At 38.0% G+C, this 15,141-nt stretch overlaps 1 pseudogene; it reads left to right on the plus strand.

Moving 5' to 3' along the window:
• Positions 1-1,307: 1,307 nt before the first annotated feature.
• On the plus strand, positions 1,308-2,119 carry LOC118831152 (annotated as a pseudogene).
• The last annotated feature ends 13,022 nt before the right edge of the window (positions 2,120-15,141 follow it).

A 15,141-nucleotide genomic window follows, 5' to 3' on the forward strand; every position in this document is an offset into this window, starting at 1 on the left:
CACTTTTTTGAGATCATCTCAACATAATAGACTCATGGTCTCTTAGTAGACTCCTTTGACCTGCCCTAAAGATGGTAAATTTCTTAGGAGTTACATTTATCATCCTCAAACCTTGGAAGATATCTTGGGGTTTATAGGCTGGATTTTCTTTTGAGGACCATACCTTAAATCTAAATCTCTCTGGCTCTCATTGATTAGCCAACAACAGGTCCCAGCCTGAGCCTCACGTTGGTCATTGTTTGGGTTCTGATGGCTCAGAGTGACTATGAATATCAGTTGTTTCTGTTTCGACCAGAAACCCTGAAGGTCTTTCTCTTCCAGACAGATTTCTTTTCTTTTTCTTTTTCTTTTGTTTTTAACTAGGCAAAAACATCATTCTTTACCTCATTTCCTACCTATCCTTCATCTCTGAATGAGCATTGCCTCAGACAAACTGAGGCCTCAGAAAGACCTTAGCTTAAAGAGGCCTAGGTCTCCCACTGCATCTGGGGCCATATCTAATCGTCCTAATCTATATCTTGCCACTGGACCCAAATGGCTCCAACAGGGGAGAGTGAGGCTGGTGACTTTGTACAGCCCTGCCTCACTTAAATCTAATTCACTTGCAAGTCATGATATCACCTTCCTGTTGTCATTGTGTAATACAGGGAAAATTAGGAACCCCTGAGAAACCCCTAGCTACTGACAAGCACTCCCAGAAAGAATGGACTCAGATATCTTTGGCATTTAGCAAACCCCCTGGGACTCCATGACTCCACCAAGGAATGTCAATAGATAGGACCATCCCACTGAAGGATAACCTGGCAGATCCTTTCTAGAAGATATCCCTGGGGCTCCGTGACTCCACCAAGGAATGTAAATGAGATTATCTCACTAGTATGATAACCTGACTGAATCTTTTGATCAGCTGGGACCTTTGTTCCTGTTCCTCCTACCCTGTACCCCCACATACCCTATATAAGTCAAGCTGTAACCCCAACACAGGGCCATTGATTTGTGGTTGCAGTACCCCAATGCCCGCCGGCTAATAAATTCTACATTTAAAACTTATACTCTGTGGCGTGTCTCACTCGCTTCTGGTACAACAATTGATCCTCTTCAGGAATGAAGGACAAACAACAACAATCCCATATAGGATTGTAAACAGTTTAATCTTATTAAGTGCCTTATGATTTCTCACTCATACTTACCTTTTTTATGCTTTTCTTGAATCTTGTGTTTGAATGTCAAATCTTATATTCAACTCTGGTCTTTCTAGTGGAGCCAAATCTAGACATGAGTTGAGGTACATCAGTAATATAGGTACCATGGCCAATACTGAAATTCCAGTAGACTCAAAATTCACCACAAGTTCAGGAGTAAAGATCCTCCTTGGTAGCAAGTCAGCAGAATCTGGACTGCCATCAGACAGCTACAAAATGGATTATCCAGAAATGGGTTTATGTGTAATAATCAGTAATTAACATTTTCACCCAAACACTGGAATGTTGCTTTGGTCTGGTACAGATGAAGATGCAGCAAACCTTAGGGATGCATTCAAAAGCTTGAAATATGAAGTCAGGAATAAAATGATCCGACATGTAAAGAAATAATTGAATTAATGCACAGTGTTTCTAAAGAAGATCACAGTCAAAGGAGCAATTTTGTTTGTGTGCTTCTAAGTCGTGGTGATGAAGGAATCATCTTTGGCACAGATGATCTGTTGAACTGAAAAGATTAACATCGTTCTTTAAAGAGGGTAATAGAAGTCTAACAGGAACACCAAAGCTTTTTATTTATTCAGGTATGTAGAGATACAGAGTTGGATTGTGGTGTTGAGGCAGACAGTGGCACTCATGAGAACATAATATGCCAAAAATTCCTGTTGAGGTAGATTTCTTACATGCATAGTCTATAGCTCCTGGCTACTATTCTTGGAGAAATTCAAGGAATGGCTTATGGTTTATCTAGTTACTTTGTGCAGTGGTAAGACAATATGCTCACAAGCTTAAGTTTATGCAAATCCTTACCTGAGTCGATTGGAAAGTAGCCAGAGTTTGAAGCTTATTCCTTAGACATTGCCTTTCATGTAAAGAAGCTGGTACCATGTATATTGTGTCCATGCCTACTAAGGAAATAGCTTTTTTTTCCACTAAGAAAATCGTACATTTTCATTTGTATGTCGAGCCAGTGGATGACAGGTCTGAGGACTGTATTTCCTTGAGCCTAATAGAGTAAGACAGTGGTGAGGAGGGTCTGGGAGGGTTTGGGGAGGAAATCATCATTTCTCCATTTAATAGAACCAATGCATTGCTACCTCAAATTCAGGTAGATGAATTGGAAGCTAATTGGGAGTTAATACATTGAGTTTGTTAAAAAAAAGATATTTTTGGGTAATTTTTGGTAAATTTTTTATTTTAAAGTTAAATACAAAATAAGAAATGAAAAAAAATTGCCACGTACATGGCAGAATGTGAGAGAGGATTCAAAATATACAGAAATAAATTTCAAGTAAAAGCCTATACAATAAATACTATGCATTGTGTTGAGAGCTGTCCATCATTTCTTTGATTCCTTGTAGGTTTTCTTTTGTTCTATGCTGTGAACTTTTTACCTTTTTCTTTTCCCCCCCTCCTCCCCACCTTCCCAAGAAGGCACAATTAAGTGCAGATATATTTATGTGTAGATATATAGATATACATATATGGATGTATGCACACAAAGATATACATATATATATATATAAACACACATATACCTGTACATACATATGCTTATGCATCCATATATTTAGATATCTGTAATTGTATGTATCTAATAGATAATTGTATGTCTATATAGACACATACATTCTTATGCATCTATGCAAGATTATACTATACTTATTTATCCTCTGTTTCTCTGAGGCTGGATAACCTCTTCCTTCGTAAGTCCAAGTCTTTCCACATTTTTCCAAGTCCACCAATTTGTCATTTCCAACACCACAGCAATATTCCCACCTTATGCTGTCTAGTTGTTTTAAATAGGCCAAAACAACTTTGATAAGTATGCCTGCCACATAGTGTAGTTTCCCTATTTTTCTCTTTTGATTAAATCTATTTTAGCCTTAACTTTGTTTGAGATAATGCTATTATTATCTCATTTGGGGGTAAGCTGGAGAGCTTGGAGTTCTCTGACCTACTCTACTATCTTCCCAGAATCCTCCCTCAATGGCATTTGTTATAAGAAGAAGCTATTGTATCTTCAAAGCTTTAAGAATAATTAGGGAATAGAACACTTCTTAGTGATATAATATCACGGGTGTTGATGGTGTTATGGAAAAATTAGCACATTTTAAAAGCATAAATTTACTTTAACCATGAGAGGTAGTGGGCAGCTAGGTGGCACGGTTGCTAGAGTGCCAGGCCTGGTATCAGGAAGACCTGAGTTTAAATCTGATCTCAGATACTTACTAGCTATGTGACTTTGGGCAAGTCTCTTCACCCTATTTAACCCAGTTTCCTCATCTGTAAAAAGCTGGAGAAAGAAGTGGCAAACAGCTAAAGTATCTTTGCCAAGAAAATCCTAAAACGGAGTCACAAAGATTTGGACATGATTGAACAACAACAACAAATGGTCTTTTCATCAGGGATGCTTGAAAGTCCCCTACTTAATTAAATGTCCATTTCCCCCCCATAGGATTATACCTAGTTTTGCTGGATAGGTTATTTTTGATTGTAAGCAAAATTCCTCTGCTTTCCAGAGTATCATATTCCAAGCCCTCTAGTCCTTTAGAGTGGTAACTGCTAAAGCTTGTATGATCCTGTCTTTGGCTCCATGATATTTGTATTTTTTTTTCTGGCTAATTGTATATTTTGTCCATGATCTTAGTTCCGGAATTTGGATATAACATTCCTGAGAGTTTTCATTTTGGGATTTCTTTCAGGAGGTGATTGGTAGATTATTCTAATTCTTATTTTGTCCTCTGATGCTAAGATATCTGGGAAATTTTCCTTTATAATTTCTTGAAATACTACGTCTAGGCTCATTTTTTGGTTGTGACTCTCAGGTAGTTCTATAATTCTTAAATTTCTCTTTGATCTATTTTCTAGGTCAGTTTTTTTTCTATGAAATATTTCATATTTCCTTATTTTTACAAAATGTCTTTTGATTTTGTTTTGTTGCTTCTTCATGTCTCATGGAGTCAATCAGCTTTCACTTGACCAATTCTAATTTTTAAGGAGTTACTTTCTTCAGTGAGTTTTTATACCTCTTTTTACCATTTAGCCCAATTCTGATTTTTAAAGAATGTCCAGTAATTTTTGTGTCTCTTTTACGAAGATATTAATTATCTTTTCATACTTTTCTTGCAATGCTCTCATGTGCCCTCATATTTTAACCTTTACAGCTCTTATTTGATTTTTAAAATAATTTTCTTGCTCTTTTAAAAAAATTCTTTCTTTAGCTCTTCTAGGTGTTCTTACAGAGCTTGTGTCCAGTCTGCAGTTATGTTGGGGCTTTGTCTGTATAAGTATCTTCTGAAGTCAGTATATTAGGAAGGCAGAATTTATGATTTCAAAGAGAATCTCATATGTGCCTAAAAGGTCCAGAACCGCAGGATATAAGGAATTCTCTAGGCAGAAGGCAGGAGAACTAAAGCATGTATTTACACTCCACAATAACAAGCCCACAAACCAGCGTCCCCATTTTGATATTTTCATCAAAAGCTTCCAGGCCCAATAAGTGCGCCTTATAAGAGTAACCAGGAGGCCACAGAGAAGCGAGATGGTATAAGGCAAAATTGTATACATGCTTCCCCTCTACGGTAAGAAGATTACCCACTAGCCTCTAGTCAGCTCTGCTACCGGCAGCTCAGCTTCGGCTGTAGGTGTCTCTGGCTCCAACCGGAAAAGGAAAGGAGGATCTTCAAGCTGTCCTCTCCCCTCTTATAGAGTTTTTGACATCATCAAGCTCCGCCTGAACGACCAGGGCCGATTGGTTCTTGACTTGGCCCTTCCCCCTAGCGTAGACCATGTTAACACACTTCCCCTCAGCCAGCCCCACGACTCATCACACAGGAAGCTCTGGTCCTGCCCTGGAAGAGCAAGCCCCAGCGTCCAGGGAAGCTCAACGAGGCAAGTTGAGTCATTCAAAGAAAACAAAGTCCATTCTGGCTGCAGTCAGTATCTTCTGAATGTGTGTTTTTAACTTCCCTGTCACTATGGTAGCTTTTTACGAGCAGATTCTTTCTCTCTGCTCACCTCTGGGAATGTGGGGGATATCTGGCCTGAGTTTCTGTCTTTAATGAGTTCCTACTGCTTTTACAACTCACTGGATTCCCTGTAAGTTTTCAGTGTTTAATGAGTGGTGTGATCTGGGATGAGATCTGGTCACTACCTTCCTGGTCTGTGCTCTGGAACTTACATAGGTAGGACCCCTGCTCCCTCGTTTACTGTAACCACTTCTCTCCATCCTGGAGATTGTGATTCAGAACGTGGTAGTGACAGCTAGCTCTAGAACTATGACCTATAACTGAGTAGTGGGGGGATAGAATTGCCAAATTATGCCCAATCCTGTGTCTAGTGCTAGTACAGGAGTCCACTGAAATCCCTTTCTGACCAGGTGCTCATTCCCTTACCTTCCCTGTGTATTAGGTGCTCCCAGTGCTGGTGATGCCACTGTTGCTACTACCTCCAAAGCCCACAGCTGGCACAGTGCAACATCTGCCACTTTCTACTTCTACCCTGCTGTGCTGACCAGCCCCAACCCTCTTGTCCGCAGATTTCTTTTTCTGTCCTCCTAATTTGCCTTGGGCTGGAAAAAATACTTACTGTGACTTTTTGTTGGTTATCCTGCTCAGAATTCAGTATGACATGCTTTTAAACATTTTTTTAGAGGGGTGTGTTGGGAGAGCTCAGAAAAAAATGTTTGCTTCACTCTGCAATTTTGGCTGTGCCTCACCCTCTCCATGTTGCTTTCTTTAGAAAAGTGCAGAGAATAGGTAAAGAAACTAATTGAGGCAATTACTAGCTTTAGCAAAATAACCTGACACAAAATAAATATGCAAATGTTAGTTTTCTACATAGTAATAAAAAATCAGGAGAAAAATATGGGAAGAAAAATTCCATTAAAATAACTATAATATGTATAAACTATCTGGTAGTCAATCTACCAAGATATATTCAAGACTCATAAAAATACAATTTTTTTAAACAGAAATGAAAGAAACAAAAAATGGAAGGAGAGGTATTGCTCTTGGTTAGGTTGCAGTGACATACACAAATGATGATATTGTCTATATTAATTTACATATCCCTGCTAAGAGATATAAGTAGACAAAATAGAAATAAAGTTCATTTGGGAGGAACAAAAGACACAGAATCACAAGGGATATAATGAAAAACAGGCAGCAATTAAGTAGAAATAACATTTCTAGACTTCAAGCTACATTATAAATCAATGATAATCAATAATATTAAAGGCAGATCAGCGAAACAGACTGGATAAGAAAGACTCAGAAGCAATTGAACTCAAAAGCTTAACATTTGATAACTCCAAGAATTTTAATCATTTAAAGAAGCACTACTTATTTGACAACAGCTGATAAGAAATCCAGAAAGCAGTTTGGGAAAAAATAAGTTTAGACCAACATCTTACATTATATATTGCAATAAGTTTCAAAGGATACATGGCTTAAATATAAATTAGCTCATCATAAAAAGATTGTAGGAAGGGGCAGCAGTGAGTAGAGCACCGGCCCTGAAGTCAGGAGGACCTGAGGACCTGAGTTCAAATGTGTCCTCAGACACTTGACGCACTTACTAGCTGTGTGGCCCTGGGCAAGTCACTTAACCCCAATTGCCCTGCCCCCCCCAAAACAAACAAAAAAGATTGTAGGAAATGGAAGAACTTTTATAACTATACTGGGGAGAAAATTATTATCCAAACAAGGTGTAGAGAGCATCACGAGAGAAAATGAATAATTTTGATTAAGTGAAATTAGAAAGCTTAATCTCAATGTAGCTGGGGTAAAAATAGAAATTGCCAACTGGAAAACAAATTTTGAAAAAAGTCTGATCGTCAATACATATAAAGAATTAATACAAATATAGCATGTCCCCGAAGTCTTAAGGAAGTTTTAAGCTATTAAAGCTGAAATACCAGGCTTTAAGACCAATAGCCATTCCCCAATAGATAAGTGATCAAAGGATATATCAAATAGTTCTCAAAGGCACTGCAAGCTCTTAACAACTACATGAAGTCCAAAAGTCACTACAAAGAGGAGAAATAAAAACTACAACTCTGAGGTTTCACCACATACTCTAAAAACAAGCAAAGATAACCCAAGATGGAAATCGCTATTGCTGGAACCATGCTTTGGTGCCATCCTTCTGGAAGTGATTTAGAATTATGCTAAAATGGCTAAAATGTACTTATCCATTTACTTAGATATTCCACTACTGGGCCTGTATGTGCTCCAGTGAAATGAAAGGCAGAAGGAGCCCGTGTATAGCAAGCTAATCTCAGCATCATATTTTGTGATGGGAAAAGAAACAGGGTAGGTACACGCTGGTTTTGTTTAATTGTAGTTTTTTCTTTGTCTCAAGGAGAGGATCACAAGGTAGAAGGGAGGAGAGGTCTGCTTGGAAATATTGGTGATGTAGAAGCAAAAGGCATCAATAACACTTTTTTAAAAAAATAAAAGAAATGACAGGGACACTATCACACCTGGTTATACATCCCTGCAGAAATTTCTTTAATCTCTGTCTCTGGTCTGCCTGCGCCTTGTGAGTTTCTTTGTCATGTTTCGGCATGATCTGAGGCATTCACAGATAATCGTTTGTGCCTATTTCAAAAGCCAGTGAGGGAAGGGTAGGAAAGTATCAAGAATAGTATCCGTGTTTTGTAAAAAAAAGGACATGTTCTGGGTGAGCAGCATTGTGATTCTTCTATAATCAAGAAGTTCTTCAGTTTTCTTCCATAGCTATGTTGGAAACATCTACCTTCACAGGAATTGTCATGTTGCCTGCAGATCCCGAGATCGTGAATCACTTCTTGAGAAGGGTGTAAACTTGTTAAGCCTCAAGAGTCTTGTGTAAGGGTTAAGGCTTCCACAAAATTCTTGTCAAGGGCACCAAGACTGTGGAATGAATCTCTGCTAATATGCCACAAAACTTAAGGATGATTGAAGGTCTTTGATAAATATGGATGCTTTGCACTCTAAGACAGCTGTCACTTTTCAAAAATGTGATTCAGAAATTTAACTTATTGGAGGCTGAAGGTTTATTTTTGTAGCTTGGCACGTAACCAGCGTTGCCAGGGCTTATCTGAAACTATGTGGACATAGAAAGGATATTGTCTAGTATGGAATAGATCATGAAATGTTGAACAACGGACACAACATTACACAAGTTAGTTGGCATCACTATGTCAATGAAGTACTCATTGCAGTTTCAGAAGGTTGTCTTTCATCCAGCTGTCATTCCATGTTCTAGCTGGCACATTCTCTAAATATCTAGCATTGTTTGAGTGGAGGCTATGCAAAGAAGGTTAAAGAGATAAGGGTATGAATTTTAAACCCATAATGGTGCTAAAGAGACAGAATTCTTCTCTTACTTTTACAGTTAATACAAGAATAAATACAAGAATAGTACAGGAATGCCCGGGTAATGTACAGCTATAGTGTACTATAGCAAGAAAGAATACTTGTTTAGAGTTATAGATTTAGAGCTGGTATAGCTTAATAGAAAGTATATTATCTTAGGCATTGAGGATAACACCAAAATTGTGAGCCTGGGTGATCTGCTAGAATGGTGGTATCCTTCACAGTTAGAGGAAAATTGGAAAAGTTACTGTTTTTCTCCTTAGGAGAAAGAATAAAGCAAAGTTCAGTTCAAGTTCACAGACAACAAGGATTTCTCTGCCTTGGTGATTTCCTTAGGTGCTTGCCAAAAGGGCAAGCTGTCTTTCATATCCTTGTGCTATTTCTGGGTGTTCTTGAGACCTGAAGAATGATTTCTGGAAAAAATTATCCACAGCTGATGTCCCTACTTCCTCATCACCCACTCTCTTCTCAAACCTTTGCATTCTCCAACATTTTACTGAAACTGCTCGTCAAAGGTCACTAATGGTCTCCTAATCACTGCATTCAATGGTTTAGACTTTATTCAGTTCGTGTCTCCCTGGTCTCCTTTGTAGCATTTGACTTGATGGATGGCAATGAATGACTCCCTTCATTTGGACACTCTTCACTCCCTTTGCTTCAGGGATACTCCACTCTTCCTTCTTAAGTAATGATTTCCCCTGTGGCATCTAAAATAAAATTCAGCTGACTCTAATTTCAACATTTCTTTTTAGTTGTACACCCACTGCTTAGAGTGGATTGCATTTTCCTTATTATATTCACTGGCTATGTCAATTATTTACTATTAAAAATGTGATAGTACAGCCACGATTGTAGTAGTCTTCTAACTGTTCTTCCTGCCTCACATCTCTGCCCCCTCTAATGATTTTCCTAAACTGTAGATATGATTAAGTCCTTTCTTTCCTCAATAAACACCAGAATCTCCCTATTACTTCTAGGGGAAATTATCTCACTTCTGTGTTTGTATCCCTAGCACCATTACAGAGTAAGTACTTAATAAATGCTTGTTTATTTTATGACAGAAGAATGAACATTTCTTTTGGTGTCAGCTCTGTGCTTTGTCCCTGGCTTTGTCACTTTTTGGCTGCATAACTCTGGGCAAGCTGCCTAATCTCTGTGAGTCTCAGTTTTCTCATGTGTAGAATGGAGACAATAATATTCATACTACCTCCCTTCCAGTGTGGCTATGAGAAAAATGCTTTGTAAACCTAAGAAGCTATTTCAATGTAATTCGTATTAATATTAATAAAATTATCATAATGACATTGAATGAGGCAATTGACAATTACAGCATACAGTCCTTTAATCAATAAATCATCAAATTAAATTCAATGGACTTTTAAAAAATGTTTCTCAAAGTATGGTCTGGGGATCCCTAGGTGTCACCCACATCTATTTCAGGGGAATCGATGAGGACAAAATCATTTTCATAATAATACTAAGATGTTTTACTTCCAATATAGTAAATATTTATAGATAGAACCCACTTAAACAAAAGCTTCTTAGTGGAAGGGAGGGTTCTTATTAATTTTTTAAGAATATAAACGGGTCCTGAGACCAAAAAGTTTATATCCTAGGCACTGGAGATAGAAGATGCTACAAGGAGTGTACATGTAATAACATGTACACAGGTATGCCAATACTGCACACACAGAGAGATGTGTGTATATATATATATACACATATTTTACACATATTTTTTGTATGTGTTTATATATATGTATATGCATGTATATTAGACAGAGAGAGAGAGAGAGAGAGAGAGAGAGAGAGAGAGAGAGAGGGAAAGAAAGAACTGGAAAAACTAAGAAAGACTTCTTGAAGGGAGTGACACATAATAATAGTTTCCAGGAGACAGAGGAGAGGAGGAATAAAATTCCAGAATCTGGGAACAGTTGGTTCAAAGACCCAGAGGTGGGAGAAGAACAAAGAGACCAATTTGGCTGAAATGTAGTGGTAGGAGTTTGTGTGTGTGTGTGTGTGTGTGTGTGTGTGTGTGTGTGTAGTAAAATGAACAGTTTAGAATGAATTAGAGTCAGACTGTGAAAGAGCTTTAAGTGTCCAACTGAAGAGTTTGTATGTTATCCTAGAAACAATAGGCCACTGACATTTCTTAGGCAGAAGAGATGATGTGGTCAAACCCAGGATTTGGGAATATTGACTTGGCAGTAGTGTAGAGTATGGGATTGGAGAAGAATGTGGGGGGACCAAACAGAAGCTATTGCATTAGTCCAAGGGAGAGGTGGCCACATAAGTGGAGAGAAGGGAGAGGATGTGAGAAATGTTGTAGAGGTAGAATTCTTGAGCACATTGCATATGGCATGAGAGCGGTGGTGGTGGTGGTGAATAAGAATGAAGAGTTGAGGATGACTCAGATGTTACTAGTGCACTCACAAGAAATAGAAAAGATGCTGGTGCCTTCCACAGAAATAGGAAGGTTAGAAATAAGGGTAACTTCAGAAGAAAAGATATTCCTTTTATCAGCAAGATATGCGTAGAACCTTAGGACAACTGAAAAATCTCTCCAGGATTTGCTTTGTAAATTGAAAATCTTTTCAGTGTCAGGTATTACAGGAATACATTTCTATGTCAAAAAACCAAAAACAAAAGCAAAAACCAACCAAACAAAAACCCCACATTACCTATTGTAAGCAATAACCTCATAACTTGCCTCTCCTACCTCCATGGCTGTCAAAAGCTAACCTACATTGTTAGGTTGAAGTTTCCTCCCTATAGTAGGACAGAGAAGGAAATAATAGCCTTCATGTGTTTCCTGATCATGCACACAAGAATCAGAATATAATTAGAACAGGACCATTGTGGGGACAGGTGAAATAATCTGGTTGGGCAGTTGAGGAGATGGGAATCTTAACTCCTACATAATCCTTTCTCCCTCCTCCAAGGGTACACTGGGACCAATGGGTGGAAGCTGAAAAGAGACAGATTTAGGTTAAAAGTAAGGAAGACTTTTCTAACAATTAGAACTATTCCAGAATGCAGCGATGTGCCTTGGGAGGTGACACAGTAGATAGGGGCTGGGATTTGGGTTCAGAAAGAGCCATATTTGAATTCTGCTTCAGACACTTACTAGTTGACTGAACAAGTCATTTAACCCTTAGTAATGTGAGAGGCCTGGCCGCTAAGCTCTCTTATAGTTTTAAAATTATGATCCTATGACTACTTGTAGTCTTCAAGTAGAGACTGGATGATGTTGTAGGGGTGTTTTTGTTTAGATATAGGTTTAACCAAACGGTCTCTAAGATCTTGTCCAAATGTGAAATTCTATGATTCTGTCATGTCTTTAGGATAGTCAGAGTAGATTTGCTGAAAGAGTAGTTTAGGGGTCCAGAGTCAGGAAATCTGATTTCTTTGATCTTGTATTTCCATTATGTGACCATTGGCAGCTGTGTATGCTTTCTGCATCTTGGTTTCATTATCTGCAAAGCTGGAATAATGATCTCACACACAGAAATATTAAGAAGGAAAATGAGAAAGTGTGTAAAAGTATTTTGGGTTCTATAATTGTGTGGAAGTTAAAGATAAGGCTATGAGTATTAATATTACACAAATGCACAAGTTTTATAGGTTATATTTCCTGGATTTATTTTTTTATTCTTTTGTTCCCTTGGATTCACAAAGAAGAAGCAAATGGTCTGTGAATTTGTGGATCAAGGTCTTATTACTGACCTTTGCTTTGTCTAATTTTGCCCAGATAGGAATCTTGATCATGGAGGGAAGTAGATTCTCCCTTTCCCCACTAATGAATGGAAAGTGATGATAACCATGTGATACAAGAGTTTTTTTCCATATTTGTTGAAATTGAAGAATTGAAATCATCCCTGACGGAGATGGTATGATATCACTCTGCTATCTACCATGTCTGAGAAACCACTTCCTCTTTATGAGGTCCCATGACTGAAACTCAGTATGGTCCCTCTTATAAGTGATGTCAGATAGCTAAGAGGTTGGTTTTTCATGGAATATTTTACTACCCAAGTATTCAGCTACCTGACTTTGAGATAAACACTCCTGGAATCAAAATAAACTACATTATAGAAAAAAGCAAATAATTTAGAAATTAATACAAAAGTAATTTTTACTTTTGGACATATGACATGAAAGGTGCAATACCAACCATACTTAATGGCATTTAGTGTAGAGATACAGGTCATTGTTGTACAGATTTGCATTTACAATGAACCAAATCATATCTCTGGAATATACTGATGACCTACAATATAAGTAAAGTCTGATATCATGTATGTCTTAGCTTATGATAGAAATATTAGTCCAGTCCTTGATGTTCTAAAAGATCAATAAAAACAAGCATATCTAGATGATCTGAGTACAGTCTCTGAGATTGTTTTATGCTGGAATGATGTCTTCTCTTTGTTTATGGTGTAATATGATAATTTCCAGGTTGTTTTTTCTAGGACTCAGTATATCCATCTGTAAAATTGGATGACATTGTTATCAGGAAAAACATTGCAAGAATTTCTCTAATTTCTAGGTAGGAGGAAAGGGTGCTACAAACCTCTGTGTAGGAGACAGTGAACTTTTTTCTCTGACTAAAATTCAATGCCAATTCGTGCTACTGAAACACACAATGAATAAAGGTAGGAATTCAGCTAGGATTGCAGAAAAGAATGACTTTTCCTTTTTTGGCTTACATTTTATTCTGGTACATGTTGGCCAGAGAAGATCTTGGCTATTTTTAACCCCAAGTGAGAAAATTCTTTGGGACAGGGGACTGCAACCTCTGGCCCAGACAGAGGCTAAAAACAAAAGACCGAATCATAATCTGGAGATTCTAACTAGCTTTGGTTAGCTCAGAGTGGTAGCTATAACTACAGAACTATTAGCCTACCCTTCAGGTTTTCTGACAGTTACACCCTATCTGATTAGAGCTTTGATGGTCAGCGTATGGCTTTGAAGAAATGGAGGCCAGAAGCTGGAAATAAGGAGCAATGTCAGCAGAGGCTATGTAACCATGAGACCACTGGAGACCAGTAGAACTAGGCCCAGCTAAGGCTATGGGCCCAGCAGCAATTGGCAGTCACCATAAAGCTAGCAACAAGACCAAAAGTTATGCCATATCCATCTGAGAGCAGGCCCATGATGGGCTTCATTGTGACATTACCAGATGAAATTTGCAGGTCCAACATCATAGAAGATATTTTGCTTCACTCACATGTGTTCCTTAACATGTTCCCCTTTTTCATGGTCCCTAATCTTGCTTATTCTTTTTTTCACTTATGGTATATTTATTTGTGGGAGTATGCACTCCAGGTTTATGTAGTAGGGGGTATTTTACTTTGACTTTTCTCATTATGCTTTTTCATTAAGTTTCTTTTGAGCTAAATATCCCTCTGGCTAAAAAGAAAAGGGTTAAACACATTTGTGGATTCTTGTGAATTATGGTTTTGGGTTGTTGTTTGTCCTTTGTTCTTAAAGAGGACCATGACACCAGGAAGGCAATGCCATGACTTGCAAGTGAATTGGATTTAAGTGAGGGAGGGCTGTGCAAAATCACCAGCTTCACTTTCTCCTTCGGAGTCATCTGGGTCCAGTGGCAAGATCTAGATCAGGACGACTGGAGGTGGCCCAGGATGCAATGGGAGACCTTGGCCTTTTTAAATGAAAGTCTTTCTCAAATCTCAGTTTGTCTTAGGCAACATCCATTCAGTGATTTAAGGCTGGGTAAGAAATGAGGCCAAAGATGGCCCAGGTTTGAGTGGATGAGGATACAAAAGCACACCTTGGACTTGAAGTAGTTATTTGGAAGGCTCTATGTGTGAGAGTTGGGTATTTTAGGTGTTACACATAAGAGGAAATGGTGTGTGTGTGTGTGTGTGTGTGTGTGTGTGTGTGTGTGTGTGTGTGTGTGTTGGAGCAAGAGAAAGGATTGTGACCTCAAGAGTCAGGGCAAATGCTAACTAAGGCTGAGTGCTGGAAGAATTTATCTATTTATCAGCTCTTACCACCTTGGAGTCCTTCTATTTCTTGAGCTCTGCTTAAGAGGAGATAAGGAACAACTTGCTGGTCTATGAATGTTTTTATGCAGATACTCTGAAAACTTTTCCTATAAGTCATACCTCAAACTTCCCACATGATTACCCTTTTGCCCACACAAAAAAATTAAGGGACCCTAATTCATACACACACACACACATACACACATGTGTACGTACACACACATACATACATACATATATGATAAAATATGTATATATATACTCAAGTATGTGTGTATTATAAATCTATGCCCTTGGTTATTTAGCTATTGCTTTATTCTTTTAGAAATCAGAAAACTTTTTAAAAAAAATTGGTTAGGTTTTACATGATTTCAATGATTTTTCTCTTATAGCTTATTCACTTCTATTCTATTCAGCACATATTCATTCACAGGTGTACCCAGTACATTTCCTTGAAGTGTGCAAAAAACACATTTTATTTTAATTTTTAAAGAGAATATTTATTGAGTACTCAAACATAAAGGACATTGCTTTTACTCATCAAAAACCTAAAGTAACTTAAAC

The sequence above is a fragment of the Trichosurus vulpecula genome, chromosome 9 (genome assembly GCF_011100635.1).
Source record: "Trichosurus vulpecula isolate mTriVul1 chromosome 9, mTriVul1.pri, whole genome shotgun sequence".
Classification (NCBI taxonomy): Eukaryota; Metazoa; Chordata; class Mammalia; order Diprotodontia; family Phalangeridae; genus Trichosurus; species Trichosurus vulpecula.